The sequence below is a fragment of the Xenopus laevis genome, chromosome 7L (genome assembly GCF_017654675.1).
Source record: "Xenopus laevis strain J_2021 chromosome 7L, Xenopus_laevis_v10.1, whole genome shotgun sequence".
In the NCBI taxonomy this organism is placed as follows: domain Eukaryota; kingdom Metazoa; phylum Chordata; class Amphibia; order Anura; family Pipidae; genus Xenopus; species Xenopus laevis.
In genome coordinates, this window is record NC_054383.1 from 6047965 (window position 1) to 6066079 (window position 18115).

Here is an 18115-nt window from a genome sequence, read left to right on the forward strand (position 1 = left end):
CCTGAGCGCAACGTCGGATTTTAGTGAATTAGCGGTGCCCTGGCAAAACTTCGCCTGGCGAAGTGTGGCGAAGCCTGCGCTAGGGCAACTCCGCTGGTTAGTGGATTTGCCCCTTAAAGAGAGTTTTTTTCCAAACACATTTTTAGAGAAAAAATAGAAATGTTAGTAAATCTTGCTTCTCAGGATCTGGGTCTCCCAACACAACCAACTGCAATTTATTATTGAACTTTTGGGCTTCCTATTGCTCTTCTCCCATCTTCTGCCTCTTGAGCGACAATGTCCATTGGCCTGAAGCTCTCGAATGAATTTAAATTCTTTTTAATACTTGACTTTTCATGACTTGGGGGCCATATTTATCAAAGGTCGAGTTTCAGAGGTTTGTGAGTTTTTTTTCTTATACTTCAAATGAACTCACAACTCGAATGTTTTCCGATTTAAGAAAAAAACTCAAATCAGTGAATTTGGGGTGAAAACCCCAAAAATTTGAATTGAGTTTTCCGTGGGGAAAAAACTCGAATTGTTCAAATTTATCGAGTTTTTGAGCATCATGAAGGCTACAAACATCTTCAAATGGTTCAAGGTACCTCTGCCATTGACTTCTACATGACCTCGACAGGTTTTAGCTGGTGTATTTTTGGATTCAAGATATTTCCAGCTTCGGGGTATAATAAATCTCGAAAAATTTAATTTTTTCTTGCCAAAAACCTGAAAAATGAAGTTTTTTTTTTTTACAAAACCTGAAAAATTAGTGTTTTTTTTTTCTTTTTAAACCCAAAAAAATTGTTTCGTTTTTTAACCCGAAGATGCACGTTTTTAACTGAAAACTACCCTCGAAAAACTAGAATTTTTAGGAAAACATTGTTAAAAACAGTTTGTTCATCTTCGTTGACCTATCTAGTCGTAACGTTTACTGCCTGAAGGTCAGACTTCACAAAGATGTGTAATTGTATCTACTACTTTTACAGTACAGCAAATACTGGGACAAAGGGAGAGACAATATGTATATGCCGCAGGCTCAGAAGTCTAATCATCAGTGTGTGCTGAGAACACACAGAAACACTCACCAATTCCTTTATTTGTACACAAAGCCTCCAAACAAGGGAAGGAGGAGATTCATGACTACACAATGGTATGTGCCCATAGGCTTTGTGGTTTTACCGGTATAAGTATTGTGGTGCCTTTTCAAAATAATGCTTGTTTCAATGAGTCATGTGACATTATTAAAAAAGCAATTATAATTGATGACATCATTAAGCATCATTTACAATACAAATGATACTCTTTTGTGCCTTTATATGGACACAGAACCCTCAGTGACTTCTAATATCCTTATCATTTACAGTAGGGGGTACATTATCCCTTATAATACATGAGTGATACTCAGAGTTGCCTGTATAACTCAACCTGCAGCCTTGTGCCTTTATATGGTCACAGAACAACCCCTCAGTGAAGTCTAATATCCTTATCATTTACAGTAGGTGGTACATTATCCCTTATAATACATGAGTGATACTCAGAGTTCCCTGTATAACTCAACCTGCAGCCTTGTGCCTTTATATGGTCACAGAACAACCCCTCAGTGACTTCTAATATCCTTATCATTTACAGTAGGGGGTACATTATCCCTTATAATACATGAGTGATACTCAGAGTTCCCTGTATAACTCAGCCTGCAGCCTTGTGCCTTTATATGGCCACAGAACAACCCCTCAGTGACTTCTAATATCCTTATCATTTACAGTAGGGGGTACATTTTTCCTTATAATATATGAGTGATACTCAGAGTTCCCTGTATAACTCAGCCTGCAGCCTTGTGCCTTTATATGGCCACAGAACAACCCCTCAGTGACTTCTAATATCCTTATCATTTACAGTAGGGGGTACATTATCCCTTATAATACATGAGTGATACTCAGAGTTCCCTGTATAACTCAGCCTGCAGCCTTGTGCCTTTATATGGTCACAGAACAACCCCTCAGTGACTTCTAATATTCTTATCATTTACAGTAGGGGGTACATTATCCCTTATAATACATGAGTGATACTCAGAGTTGCCTGTATAACTCAGCCTGCAGCCTTGTGCCTTTATATGGTATCGAACAACCCCTCAGTGACTTCTAATATCCTTATTATTTACAGTAGGGGGTACATTATCCCTTATAATACATGAGTGATACTCAGAGTTCCCTGTATAACTCAGCCTGCAGCCTTGTGCCTTTATATGGTCACAGAACAACCCCTCAGTGACTTCTAAAATCCTTATCATTTACAGTAGGGGGTACATTATCCCTTATAATACATGAGTGATACTCAGAGTTCCCTGTATAACGCTGCCTGCAGCCTTGTGCCTTTATATGGTCACAGAACAACCCCTCAGTGACTTCTAATATCCTTATCATTTACAGTAGGGGGTACATTATCCCTTATAATACATGAGTGATACTCAGAGTTCCCTGTATAACTCAGCCTGCAGCCTTGTGCCTTTATATGGTCACAGAACAACCCCTCAGTGACTTCTAATATCCTTATCATTTACAGTAGGGGGTACATTATCCCTTATAATACATGAGTGATACTCAGAGTTCCCTGTATAACTCAGCCTGCAGCCTTGTGCCTTTATATGGTCACAGAACAACCCCTCAGTGACTTCTAATATCCTTATCATTTACAGTAGGGGGTACATTATCCCTTATAATACATGAGTGATACTCAGAGTTCCCTGTATAACTCAGCCTGCAGCCTTGTGTCTTTATATGGTTAAATAAGTGGCTTCTGCTATCCATATATTTAAATAGGGGGTACATTTCATATATACACAAAAGAGATTCCTGCATTCCATTGATATGTTTTATTGATAACATCTGGAGCCAAAATGTCTTCTTAAAACAGTTCAATGCATATATGTAGTATCTAACTAATGTATTATTTAAGGTACTGGTAAAACATTTTTTCAATACAGTATATGTTATGAATATATGACTCTATATAGAGATACAGATATGGAATCCGTTATCCAGAAAGCTCTGTATTACAGTAAGGCAACCTCCCATAATAATTAAAAAAAATTTAAAAATGATTTCCTTTTTCTCCTGTAATTAGAAGATAGTAGCTTGTACTTGATCCACAGATATTGAAGGCAAAGCAATTCTATTGGGTTAATTTAATGTTTAAATGATTTTTTAGTAGACTTAAGGTACGGAGATCCAAATTACAGAAAGATCCATTATCCAGAAAGCCCCGGGTCCAGCACTTGCCTGGGCAAGTTTTTTAGGTTTTATTAAGGTAACAGCCTCGTTCTGGTGCCATTTCACTGGGGGAAGGTCTTTTAAGTGTTTGTCTGATCCACACTTCTGTTTGGAAACACACTCACAATTAGGGTTGCCACCTGGCCTAGCCGGTAAAACACTTGCCAAGGCCAGGGCCAGTATTACAAATTTACCCGCAATGTAGTTAATGTCAGGCAGAATTTAGGAACACCCAGGATGCAACAAACAAATTCTATAATCAGCATTGAACCCGTGACCTGGAAGTCCTTTAGTATTCCATTTTCTCGCCAAACACATGACATCATCGCCGGCATCAGGGCACCGGTGTTGACCCAATTGGGTCATGGGCGCCGCCATCTTGGATGCGGCGCTGCCATCGGGCACTCCTGACAGAAATATCTCATTGCCCTAGGTGGAAGGCAAATACTAACTGCCACCAATTCAGGTTGCATGCAAGTTGCACCAAGTTGGCAGTAGCTGTAGAATGCAGCCATCACCCATGTCACCAGCTGGCTGTATCCCGGCGGGACAGGAGTGGAAGGCAGGGGGCAGTAAGGTTGGATGGCAATGTTGTGGTTGCCAGAACTTTCCCCTTGGCACTTCATTTAGCAAACTGGTTAAATTCAATTACATGGGATGAAGACCAACACTAAACTCTGTTGATACAGCACAATATAGATGGACTGGACCAATGAAAGCATGCATGTTATCTCTTGCTGTTGGGTGAACTAGAATTAAGCAATGGGTAAAACCCCTTATCTGTTGTACATAATGAGTTATATTGGTCATAAAGTTAAGCTGCCCATACATAGACCAGACAGCTTGTACATATAACTCAAAATCAAAGAACCTTGTACATATAACTCAAAATCTGCTTTACATGCTCATCACCTATCACAGTACCTTTGGCTTTGAACCCCTAACTCTCAGGTGCTTCCTAGACCTATAAATGGAAGTCGAAGTGTCACCTAAGGAAATATAGTTTGAAGCCCCTCAGGATCATCGGTGGAAGAGGCATGGATAGTCATGAGTCTGTACTGGAGAAGGTAACAAGTCAGAGTAGGTCATGGTTGGGGCCATGAGAAAGATGAACAATCCAGAAGCCCAGGCAGATTCAAGATCATGTATAGCCAGGATAAAGGACAGGATCTCAAGAAGTTCTACCCAACCATAGTTGGACTTGGACTACTAAAGAATTTTGCTTCAATAAGAAAAGGAATGGCCACAGATTGGGTATGAGGTTCTTCTATCTCCATCTTTCATACATTACCTTTACAGACGTGCCTAACATGGACCTTGCATTGTCACATGGATAGAAATGACGCCCCCCTAAGGAAAATCCCATATTTCTCCAGATGGACACTTGCAGAAGTTTGAATGAAGAAAAGGTGAGAAAGAATATGTATTGCCTCTCCCAGTGAGGTTTCTCTCCCTCATTCAATCAAACCCCCCAGGAGGGGCAGAATGTTGGGTCTGACATATAATAAGCGTAATACCCAGAATAACAAGAAAACAGACATATAAATGGAAAACAAGCCGCCTTTTATTCTGACATCGTTTTATGAGTGGATTTATGAGAATGAGCCAGGATTTCGGTGTTTTGGAAAGAGGAGTTGGTACCAATGAGAGAGGCGTAAGGAAAACTCTCCCACACACGTATGTTCCTCTCGCTTTACTGCAATTACATCAAAATAACTGGCAGTCTGCACTGGCTTTTCCATTGCCCTGTGATGACCGGCCCCACAATATGTGGGGAATGTGTGACAGTGCAGCGAGCAGGACGCAAGAGAGAGAGACATAATGATTATCTGTGCCCATAAACACTGATATATATAGTAAAACAGTTTATCCTGCTTTATGGCAGCTGAGATTCTAGCTATCTGTATAACAGAACATTCTGTCCCAGTGGCTGCACAGATCCTATCTGATTCCCATTGTAAGCAGCAGTCCTGCCCTGCTTTATGGCAGCTGAGATTCTAGTTATCTGTATAACAGAACATTCTGTCCCAGTGGCTGCAAAGATCCTATCTGATCCCCATTGTAAGCAGCAGTCCTGTCCTGCTTTATGGCAGCTGAGATTCTAGCTATCTGTATAACAGAACATTCTGTCCCAGTGGCTGCACAGATCCTATCTGATCCCCATTGTAAGCAGCAGTCCTGTCCTGCTTTATGGCAACTGAGATTCTAGCTATCTGTATAACAGAACATTCTGTCCCAGTGGCTGCACAGATCCTATCTGATCCCCATTGGAAGCAGCAGTCCTGTCCTGCTTTATGGCAGCTGAGATTCTAGCTATCTGTATTACAGAACATTCTGTCCCAGTGGCTGCACAGATCCTATCTGATCCCCATTGTAAGCAGCAGTCCTGTCCTGCTTTATGGCAGCTGAGATTCTAGCTATCTGTATAACAGAACATTCTGTCCCAGTGGCTGCACAGATCCTATCTGATCCCCATTGTAAGCAGCAGTCCTGTCCTGCTTTATGGCAGCTGAGATTCTAGCTATCTGTATAACAGATCATTCTGTCCCAGTGGCTGCACAGATCCTATCTGATCCCCATTGGAAGCAGCAGTCCTGTCCTGCTTTATGGCAGCTGAGATTCTAGCTATCTGTATTACAGAACATTCTGTCCCAGTGGCTGCACAGATCCTATCTGATCCCCATTGTAAGCAGCAGTCCTGTCCTGCTTTATGGCAGCTGAGATTCTAGCTATTTGTATAACAGAGCATTCTGTCCCAGTGGCTGCACAGATCCTATCTGATTCCCATTGTAAGCAGCAGTCCTGCCCTGCTTTATGGCAGCTGAGCTTCTAAGATATATATATATATATATATATATATATATATATATATCTATATATATATATCTATCTATATTATATATATAGAGAGAGAGAGAGAGAGAGAGAGAGAGAGAGAGAGAGAGAGAGAGAGAGAGATATCATGTTATGTGGCAACACAGGGAATTCTGCATTCGTCTTCATTAATAATTAGTGCCCTAACTGCAGCTTTTATGACGGATGCAACCTTACTTTCTGTTAATGATTTGATTATTTATAATCTTATTTTATAGTACTGATATTTGTTCTCAGGCCCACTACAATTCATCTTCATTCTCATAACTCAGCTGCTGCCTAGTTGCTAGGATTCCTTTTTGGTCTGAAAATGCCCCGGTGAGGCTTCTGGCCCGAAATTCACTAGTATCTGGGTTTCCTATTGAAGTGAATGGGAAGCAATCATGGGTGCTTTTCACCTACCCAGAAAGAGCATCCGGTGTGACCTTAGCCCTAAAGTTGGCCATACATATGGAGACCCTCTCTCCCCGATATGACCATCCTTAAAATGGGCGATATAGGGCTGATCCGATCGTGGGCCCTAGGGACCAACTATCAGATTATGAGGAGGAAATGGGTGGTTGAATTGAGGACCGATGCGGCCAGATATCGATCGGGGAAGCCCTTCAGAGGGCCCCATACACTGGGCAATAAACAGCTGATTTAATCTGTCAGCATCCTATCTATGCCCCTGTATGGGTCCTTAAGATGGACATACACAGAACTGTATGTTGGGTGGGTTAGAAAGTTTTATCTGAGTGAATGGCACATTAGCAGACGTGAACCCACAGATCCTCTTCACTTTCTGCTGCTCCAAGTATCAACAGTGTATGTTGTGTATACTGTGTATGTGTATAGTGTGCCCGCTATGCCTGCACATTCTCTATCTGTCTGTTCAGCCCAAGACCAGTTGTATAGGGAAGAGTATCGCTTAATGTATGGCCACCACAACTTGTCCACCTCCTGGCCGAGGGACTGCACGAGGCACAAGATGTCCACGGATGAGAGATCCACTTTAAACCCAACTGAGCCATTTAAATGATTTATAGTCACTTGCTGGCCTTCAATAGCTGCAGCTGGAGGCAGGATTCTCATGTTACCTCATTATCGGACAACTCCTGGTCGCTTTGTTCCTCCTTGTTTTTTTTTTGTTCCATCTCTCTGCAGGTTATTACAGCTCTTTATCTGCCATTGGAAAGTGGCCTTTAATATTCATAGAGTCCATAGGTTAGCCTGACGTGACATCAATATGGCTGGATGAAGGCATGTAATCCCTCTGGAGAAGCTTGTGCTTATGGTGCACATTGTAAGGGCTTCACTCTCACTACCAGTCTTTCTATAAATGCCCACTAAAGGGGCTTTATCTTCTAAGTCTTTAGAAGAAGCTTGGTGAGGTTATGAATCCATGAGGAGCGGACAAATGGACATAAAATTCACCCCTCCGTGCAAAGAAAAAAGTCTAGCCCAGGGAAAGCCACAAGTTCCAGGTGGTTTTTCCTCAGCTTTGCTCTTAGCAGCCAATAAATTAAGGGCAGTAATCCCATTTCCATGTGTTGTTTGGGTGATCCTATCTGTATTGCAGTGGTCTCCAAATAAAATGTTAAATGAGTTTGGGTTACTACTCCAAAAGAGAAGACTTGTGTAGGAGATGCTACTAAGGCAATGGTCCATTTGTTGAGGTTTCGTGAAGTTTGTGCAACAGAGTATTTATTGTATATAACTGCAAATGGCAAATGCATGGGATGGAGGCCATCAGAGCTTCTCCCAAACAGTTGGAGGGCGTCAGTGGACTAAACATGTCCTTCCCTCCTCAGATGGGGGAATGGATTTTTTTGATCCTTTAAGTTGTGTGTGGGTAGCAAGCAACAGTGGGTGATACTGCTTGGAAACTCCAGAAACATGTCATCTAACTGGTTAATTGGAATATCTGAAAACGACCAAAGAAATTGGAAGGATGAAATTACCTAGGAATGAGGAAGTCAGTCCCTCCTAAATCAGTACCGTTATGTTTTATTTGACCACTTTGGCTCATTCTTGCACTTGTCGGGCATAAGCTCCTATCATCTCAACTAACAGCACACCCACAGGCCATGGGCATTCCGGAAGACAACATTGCTGGATAACTTACAGTATGTGCCAAGCAAGTTTCTTGTGGGAGCGTCACGCAAGGTTCTCATTGATAACATATTTGTTCCCCTATCTCTGGTTCTACTTTGCAGCCCCTTTCTATTTTCCCAAATCACCTTGTGAGAATGATTTGTCCTGGATCTGAAGAAGGTTGTAGGGGACAAGGTGTTAAAGGTAGGAATGCACCAGATTTGGGATTCAGACGAATTCGAGCTTTTTAGAAGCAGGATTTGGCTGAATCCATGTCAGGAGCTCCTAATGGCGCTCTGCTGCACTTTGGTGCCGAGTCCACGATGGGGGTACTCATAGCTGCCACATGGATAGCGGCGCCGGCGAGCAGACGCGCGACATCATCACGTTGCTTCTGGCTCCAAAATTCAAAATGAAAGGACGCCGAGGTCATGGGTTCAATGCCTGATTATAGGAATTGCTGAATTGTGTTTCTGGGTTTCCTAAATTCCTGTTTCCTGGATTACCGACCCTCTGCTAGACCCTGATTCTTGCTGCCTGCCTTATTGAACTCTTGCCTAAACTTACGCCTGACCCCTTTGGATACCACAAACTTGGACTTTAATGCTCCTTGGTCTGGACTTCTCCGCTAGGCCCCTGACAATCCAAATCCAAAAGTCTGGCTGAACCAAATCCAAACTATACAAAAGCCATGAGCTTCTCATAAGGTTGCAACATTTTCCCATTCCCCTTTTCAGACAGGGGTGGGAGCCGACATCACAGGGGGTGATGAATGTCGAGGGATGGGGTGATGATGTCGAGGAGCGGGGAGATGATGTCAAGGGATGGGGTGATGATGTTGAGGAGTGGGGAGATGATGTCAAGGAATGGGGTGATGATGTCGAGAAGCGGGGAGATGATGTCAAGGGATGGGGTGATGATGTTGAGCAGTGGGGAGATGATGTCAAGGGATGGGGTGATGATGTCGAGGAGTGGGGAGATGATGTCAAGGGATGGGGTGATGATGTCGAGGAGCGGGGAGATGATGTCAAGGGATGGGGTGATGATGTCGAGGAGCGGGGAGATGATGTCGAGGGATGGGGTGATGATATCGAGGAGCGGGGAGATGATGTCAAGGGATGGGGTGATGATGTCGAGGAGCGGGGAGATGATGTCGAGGGATGGGGTGATGATGTCGAGGAGCGGGGAGATGATGTGGAGGGATGGGGTGATGATGTCGAGGAGCGGGGAGATGATGTCGAGGGATGGGGTGATGATGTCGAGGAGCGGGGAGATGATGTCGAGGGATGGGGTGATGATTTCGAGGAGCGGGGAGATGATGTCGAGGGATGGGGTGATGATGTCGAGGAGCGGGGAGATGATGGGACAATGGGCAGTTGGCTGGTCACCATGTCAATCGAAGGGAATAATCCTGCCCGGATTTCATAATTTGGAAAACTGGTCAGCCATTTTAAACCCAGACAGACCTTCTGAAAACCGGGCTGCCCGTGCCAAGACCAGACAGGTGGCAACCCTAGCTCCTCACGTGTGGATTTGACTACATGCTTTGTGGGATGCCAATTGCCTCCAGCGCAACAGCAGTTTCCAGGTTCTGATTTGGAGTATTCAGGATTCAGTCACATCCCAAATAATAGTGTCCGGTGTATCCCGAGTTAAAAGACCAGTAAAAAAAAAAAAAATATTAAAAAATGTGTTTCTACATAACGAAAACAAAATACCAAGACACATTTAACTTTAAATTCACAAAGTCATTATTAAGAAATAACTTACCGATACTCCGCTTGTGCTCCTCTTCAGAAACGGCGACAGGGCGACGATCCATCGTGTGGCACTCGATTTCTCCTCCCTGCCTTCCTTATAGGAGATAGCCAGGGAGGAGAAATCAAGCGCCGCACGATGGATCATCGCCTTGACGCCGTTTCTGAATAGGAGCGCAATCGGAGTACGAATTTAAAGTTAAATGTGTCTTGATTGGTTTTTTTTTTCGTTAAGTACAAACACATTTTTTAAAAAAAATTGTTTATGTTACTGGTCCTTTAAAGGTCAGAAGGAAAAGGAAAGTGCAGGGCTTATAATTGGCAGATCCAGTAATGCAAAGAAGGAAACAACCCCCTTATAAGTGTAAGTAGAATTCTCATTTGGAGTCTCTGGGGATCCTTCCCAGGTATTATGTCTGACCTTTACATGTTTGTACTTCAATTGTTTCCTAAATCCCTTTCAGTTATTGCTGCAGTGATATTCCCATCTGGGCAAAGCTTACTGAGCACACAGACCCATCATACACATGCCACGCCCCTTCCTAAGTAGCTACCATTTAAGCCACGCCCATTTAAAGCCACAGTTGCAGGTTTTTGGATAAAACCAGTGCCAATAAAATGTGATAAGAGCTGCACCCACCCGATTAACCCAGACCCTGGTGCACTCACAGTCTCCTTAGGGGGGCCTTTAAGATCTGTTGGTCCTTGAGCCATAAAATTGCCAATATTTCTGTTGTATGGGATTGGGAAAGGAATAAAAACCATCATATATTCCTATAGTCCCCACGCAACATGCACTCAATCTCTTGCAGCTTCTGCCAATCCAACCAGATTCCTCCACACACACTGCAATGAGATCTATCCAATCTGTACAGATATTCATAGTCTTTCTCTTATTGATCTCCAACGACTGACTCAGCTCCGGCACCTCCAGTGAATACTGGGCAGGGTGTGTCCATGGATGTCTGTATTAACCCATTGTGTTATGTAAAGGCAATTTCATGGTTAATGGAAACCAAAGTGATGTTGGAAATGTGGGACCCCCATAATAAGAGGATTGCAGTTATAACTGAGTCTGTTATCCTTTATTTATATAGCGCTGACTTATTCCACAGCACATTCTCTTGAATATTCCTCATTCCCATCAGCCCCTGCCCCAGTGAGTTTACAATCTTAGCTGATGCATAACTAGATATTACTGGGCAAAATATTTTTCAGGCCCCAAATTGTTTAGAGGTTGACCTGTTTTACCAGTATATGAAGTAGGGACTCATAGGGCCCCTATACCTCCTGGGCCCCCCTGCAGCCGCAGGGTCTGCTTCCGCTGTAGTTATGCCACTAAATCTAAGGTTCCCATTAATCCCTGCCTCAGTGAGGTTACAATCTAAAGTCTCTATCACATTCCCATCAGTCCCTGCTCCAGTGAGTTTACAATCTAAGGTTCCTGTTACATTCCAGTCAGTCCCTGTCCTGGTGAGCTTACAATCTAGAGTCCCTATCACATTCCCATCAGTCCCTGACTAAATGGAGCTTACAATGTAAGGTCCCTATCACATTCCTATCAGTCCCTGTTCCAGTGAGCTTACAATCTAAGGTCCCTATCACATTCCCATCAGTCCCTGCCCCAGTGAGTTTACAATCTAAGGTCCCTATCACATTCCCATCAGTCCCTGCCCCAGTGAGCTTACAATCTAAGGTCCCTATCACATTCCCATCAGTCCCTGCCCCAGTGAGCTTACAATCTAAGGTCCCTATCACATTCCCATCAGTCCCTGTCCCAATGAGCTTACAATCTATGGCCCCTATCACATTCGCACACACTATAGAGCCAGCTGTATGTTCCTCAGCAGTAGAAGCCACGGGGCACATTGTGGTTCCCTGGTGGAAGTGTAACAAGGAGAAGTGAGAGCAGCAGAATGTGAGCGGGGGGGGGGGGGAGTACACACACTTGGGCTGTGATCCTTGTGGGACAGACTGGGGGTTGAGTGTGGGTCAGAATTATTATTATTATTATTATTACAGAATCAGCACAGGCTGTGGGTTCAGCGCCAGATCTTCGTGTTTGAGCTGAGGAATGACTGGCATGTACAATTCGGCCCCTCTGTGTCTCATTTATTGTCTTACTGAAATTAGATCCGTGTTCTCTCCCTCCTCTTCCTCCCCAGTCCCTTCAGCTGCATGAGACCCCCCTCCCTCCCCTCCCTCCACAGCCCTGAGCCTGATGCAGAGACCCAGCAGCTCCTCTCCTCAAACTGACTGGAACCAGAGCTGTGAGTATGAGTGTGTGTATGAGGATGAGTGTGTATGAGTGTGAGTATGAATGTGTGTATGAGTGAGTTTGAGTGAGTGTCTGTATGAGTGTGTGAGTGAGTGTGAGTATGAATGTGTGTATGCATGTGTGTGAGTGTGTGTATGAGTGTGTGTGTGTATGAGTGTGTGTGTGTGTATATGAGTGAGTGTGAGTATGAGTGTGTGAGAGAATGGGTGTGTGTGTGAGTATGAGTGTGTGTGAGTATGAGTGAGTATGAGTGTGTGTGTATGAGCGTGTGTGAGTATGAGTGTGTGTGAGAATGAGTGTGTGTATGACTGTGTGTGGGTGTATGAGTGAGTGTGAGTGTGTGCATGAGTGTGAGTATGATTGTGTATGAGTGAATATGAGTGTGTGTATGGGGTGTATATGAGTGTGAGTATGAGTGTGTGTATGAGTGTGAGTATGGGTGTTTGCATGAGGGTGTGTATGAATGTGTATCTGAGTGTGTGTGAGTATGAGTGTGCGTTTATGGGTGTGTGTGTGTGTATGATTATGAGTGTGAGTATGAGTGTGTGTGAGTATGAGTGAGTGTGTGTATGAATGAGTATGAGTGTGTGTTAGTATGAGTGTATGTGTATGAGTGAGTATGGATGTGTGTCTGTGTATGAGTGAGTATGAGTGTATGAGTGTATGAGTGAGTATGGATGTGTGTCTGTGAGTATGAGTGTGAGTATGAGTGTATGTGTATGAGTGAGTATGGGTGTGTGTCTGTGTATGAGTGAGTATGAGTGTATGAGTGAGTATGAGTGTGAGTATGAGTGTATGTGTATGAGTGAGTATGAGTGTGAGTGTATGAGTGAGTATGAGTGTGTGTGTGTATGAGTGAGTGTGAGTGTGTGTATGAGTGTGCTAGTGCCTCAGCTCAGTTCTCTTAGTTCTGCAGACAAGTTGTGCGCATCACACAGGGGACAGATGGACAAATGGAGTGTCTGGAACTCAGTGTCTGTCCATCTGTCCTGCCATCTGGATACGTCTGCCTGTCCTTCTATGTACTTACCTGTGTCTGCGTCCGTCCCTCTGTCTGTGCTTCTGTGGAATTAATTCTATGTACATGTGCCTGCCTATACTGACTGACCTGTGCTTGACTCTATAGACCACTGCCTGACACTCTGCATAGCTACTGTATATACCTCTCTATTCTAGAGCCACCGGGCATGAGCTACTTGTGAGAAGCTGAAAGAAGAGTCCATTGTTTGGTACTGCAATGTATAGTATCATTTATAGTCCATGTGGCTTGCTCCATAGAAAACAATGAAACCGATTTTTTAGCATGTTGCCTGTACTTCCCCTATATTCTCCCCTAATTCTGTTGCTACAACTCTGTCCCTTCTATATGTCAGTGCCCATCTTTCAGTCTATCGACTTGTTCTTCCCTATATCCCTTACCAAGATAACTGCTGTTAAACTGCAACTCCCAGCATCCTCGATGAGCCGTTGCTTATCAGGAGATGCAGTTGTATTTACATCTAAGCTTCTGTATATCTATATCAGGCTCCCCTCTCCTGTTGCACTACAAGTCCCACGATCTATAGAATACTGGGAGTTGTAGTACTACAACTCTCTCTGCTAAGGACTGTGCTCATGGCAGGGGCGGGTGCCAGTGCTGCTGATGGTCAGACTGTGGGTGCTGCGTGGGTGTGTCCCATGGGTGCAGGCACCTTATTATACACAGTGTATGGGAGTGTGAGTTGCAGTATATGTAGTAAATACAGTGAGTGAGTCCAGCCTGTGCTGTGTGTGTGTCTGGAGTGGATATTCCCCCTGCACTGGCCTGAACTGAACTGGCTGAAACCAGACCCAGGGGAGGAAGAGGAGGAGGAGGAGGGTGGGGTGATGGGGAGAGAAAGTGATATACAGGGTGCAGCATCCCGACACCAATGAACACAGACAGAGCCTGCTGGGGGACCCCGGGGCCCCTCACTCCTCCTTTCAGTGGCCCCTTCTGTGGCTTCCTGGGGAGTCGGGAAACTGCTGTTCTGGTCACATGGGGACAATTCTCTGTGTCTTTGTCTGATCAGCAACAGCAGCAACAAGTTGTGTTACATACGGAACCACTACACAATCATTACACCAACACCAGGACACCACAACTGACTCATCACATTCTCCTACTGCCCAACTGCCTGTCTGCACCCAGTGTGCACCGCTGCATATGACTACTAGCTCCCAGTGTGCACTGCTGTATATGACTACTAGCTCCCAGTGTGCACTGGTGTACATGACTACTAGCTCCCAGTGTGCACTGCTGTACATGACTACTAGTTCCCAGTATGCACTGCTGTACAAGACTACTAGCTCGCAGTATGCACTGCTGTACATGACTACTAGCTCCCAGTATGCACTGCTGTACATGACTACTAGCTCCCATATGCACTGCTGTACATGACTACTAGCTCCCATATGCACTGCTGTACAAGACTACTAGCTCCCATATGCACTGCTGTATATGACTACTAGCTCCCAGTGTGCACTGCTGTACATGACTACTAGTTCCCAGTATGCACTGCTGTACAAGACTACTAGCTCCCAGTATGCACTGCTGTACATGACTACTAGCTCCCAGTATGCACTGCTGTACATGACTACTAGCTCCCATATGCACTGCTGTACATGACTACTAGCTCCCATATGCACTGCTGTACAAGACTACTAGCTCCCATATGCACTGCTGTATATGACTACTAGCTCCCAGTATGCACTGCTGTACAAGACTACTAGCTCCCATATGCACTGCTGTACAAGACTACTAGCTCCCATATGCACTGCTGTACATGACTACTAGCTCCCATATGCACTGCTGTACATGACTACTAGCTCCCAGTATGCACTGCTGTACATGACTACTAGCTCCCATATGCACTGCTGTACAGGACTACAAGCTCCCAGTGTGCACTGCTGTACAAGACTACTAGCTCCCATATGCACTGCTGTACAGAATTACAACCACACGCATGAGTATGTGTGAACTGACACCTAATTCTATACACATTTTCTCAGGAGCTACATATTAATGGGAAAGTAAAAGGCTCCTACAAATTTAAGGAATTTATTTGACTTTCTTAAAATAAAAGCGAAAAAAGATGTGTATTATTATTATTATTTCTTTGTGCCATTTAGTTGATATGAGAGGCAGTCCCTCTAGTGTGAGCCAATTGGAGACGAGTGCATGTGGCGTCTGTAACTGAATCCATAAACTTTGTGTGAAGCCTTTACTTTCCCTTTAATGTAGTGTAAACACTATGGGAGTGTTAATAAATACTCGTAAGAACTAGAAGTATGGGGCGGGCCACGTGGCCTGGATTTATTTTGCTTGTGAGTGTTTACAATTAAGCGTCACATAATTATGAGAACGAGTTTTTAATGATTACTTTGGGCTCTTATGCTGAGCTCTCACTCACTTTTTGTTCTTACTCTGAGCTCTCACTTTAAGCACTCACTCTGTGCTCTCATTCTGAACTCTCACTCACTCTGTGCTCTTATTCTGAACTCTCACTCACTCTTATCTCTCACTCACTCTTATCTCTCACTCACTCTTATCTCTCACTCACTCTTATCTCTCACTCACTCTTATCTCTCACTCACTCTTATCTCTCACTCACTCTTATCTCTCACTCACTCTTATCTCTCACTCACTCTTATCTCTCACTCACTTTGAGCTCTCACTCACTCTGGTCTCTCACTCACAAACAAACCAATGATGCCAATTAAACACATGAGGACAAACAGACAGGAAACAAGGGAAACAATTAACTGATTTAGGGGCCCCCAAACCTGCGCCTCATGTGCAAAACCCACCTGAGTGCAGGGGAGACTGAGTGTGTGCCTGTGAGGGACTGGGGGGGCAACAGAGTGAGATTAGGTGGGGAGGGGATAGACAAATAGGCTGTGGGGTATATAATAAAATTGGGGTGGGGATAGAGAGATGAGATGGGGGAAGGGAAAGAGAGAGGGGTTGGGGGAGGGGTGTAGAGAGAAATTGGTGGGTGTGGGGGGTATGCAATGAGATTGGGGTGGGGGGATAGAGAGAGATAGGGGTATAAAGAGAAATGGGGCGGGAAAAGAGAGAGAGACGGTGGGGGAGGGGTAGAGAGAAAATGGGTGGGTGGGGGGATATGCAATAAGATTGGGGTGGGGATAGAGAGAGATGGGGGAAGGGAATAAAGAGATGGGGTAGGGGATAAAGAAAAAATGGGGTCTGGAAGGGGAAAGAGAGAGATGGGGTGGGGGAGGAGTAGCAAGAAATTGGGTGGGGGTGGGGCAGAGAGATGGAGAGGAGATTAGGAGAAAGAGAGTTGTGTGAGTGAGTGAGTAAAGAGAGAGAGAGAGAGAGGGGATGGGAAGGAATAAAGAGATGACGGGTGTGTGAGTGTAAGAAATGTACAAAGGAAGGAGAGAGCGGATGTGAGAAAGTGATTAATACAGAGAAGTGATGGTGCCCCGAGGGTTAATGGGTGGGGCATGGTATATGGTATATGGGGGTAAGAGACAGTACAGAGGCTGGTGTGTGTGTACGTATATAGGAGTGTATATATAGTAGTGTATATAGGAGAGTGTATATAGGAGTGTATATATATAGAAGTGTATATAGGAGTGTATATAGGAGAGTTAATATAGGAGTGTATATAGTAGTGTATATAGGAGTGTATATATAGGAGAGTGTATATAGGAGTGTATATATATAGAAGTGTATATAGGAGAGTGTATATATATAGAAGTGTATATAGGAGAGTATATATAGGAGTGTATATAGGAGAGTTGATATAGGAGTTAATATAGGAGTGTATATAGGAGAGTGCATATAGGAGTGTATATAGGAGAGTGTATATATATAGAAGTGTATATAGGAGAGTGTATATATAGGAGTGTATATAGGAGAGTTGATATAGGAGTGTATAAAGGAGAGTGCATATAGGAGAGTGTATATAGGAGTGTATATATATATATAGAAGTGTATATAGGAGAGTGTATATATAGGAGTGTATATAGGAGAGTTGATATAGGAGTGTATATATAGGAGTGTATATAGGAGTATATATATATATATATATAGGAGTGTATAAAGGAGAGTGTATATAGGAAAGTGTATATAGGAGTGTATATAGGAGAGTGTATATATAGGAGTATATAAAGGAGAGTGTATATAGGAGTTTATATAGGAGTGTATAAAGGAGAGTGTATATAGGAGTATATATATAGCTGCATTATTATCCATTCATTGGGCCCTAGGGCTCACAATCGGATCAGCCCGATATCAGCCACCTCAATGTGGGAATATCGGGGAGAGATCACCAAGAGGATTGCTACGTGTGTGTGTGTATCAGATATGGGCACTAAGTACAGGATAATACTAGTAGTAACCCCACCCCATCAGGCTTTTATTATATTGGCAGATGCCTCCCCCCCCCTGGTATGAGCCAGAGATGCAGCTGCAGGGGAGGTGTGTCTGAAAGCTGAATGCTGATTGGTGGATAATCCTGTACTCCTTATTCCCATGCAGCATCCCTACACCTGTAGCCTCCCAGCTGTTCAACTGCAACTCCCACATTGTGTACAACAATTACACACCCTGCACCCTATGCCCCCCTGACTCATACAGCATTCCAACGGGCTCCCCCAGTACAATTCTACCCAAACATCTACCAATGTGCCCATCCCCCCTAAATCTCAAAGTTCTGCCCCAACCGGATCCCACCCAACCAGAACTGCACCCCAACTCCCTGGGACCCGCCCAGCACCAGCCACTCCCCTCTGGATCTCACATAAGTTATAGGGGGGACCCAGGACACCCCAGATCATCCCACCAGTTCCCCAAGGCCCCGACACTCACGTAAGGATCCCCATCAGCACACAGT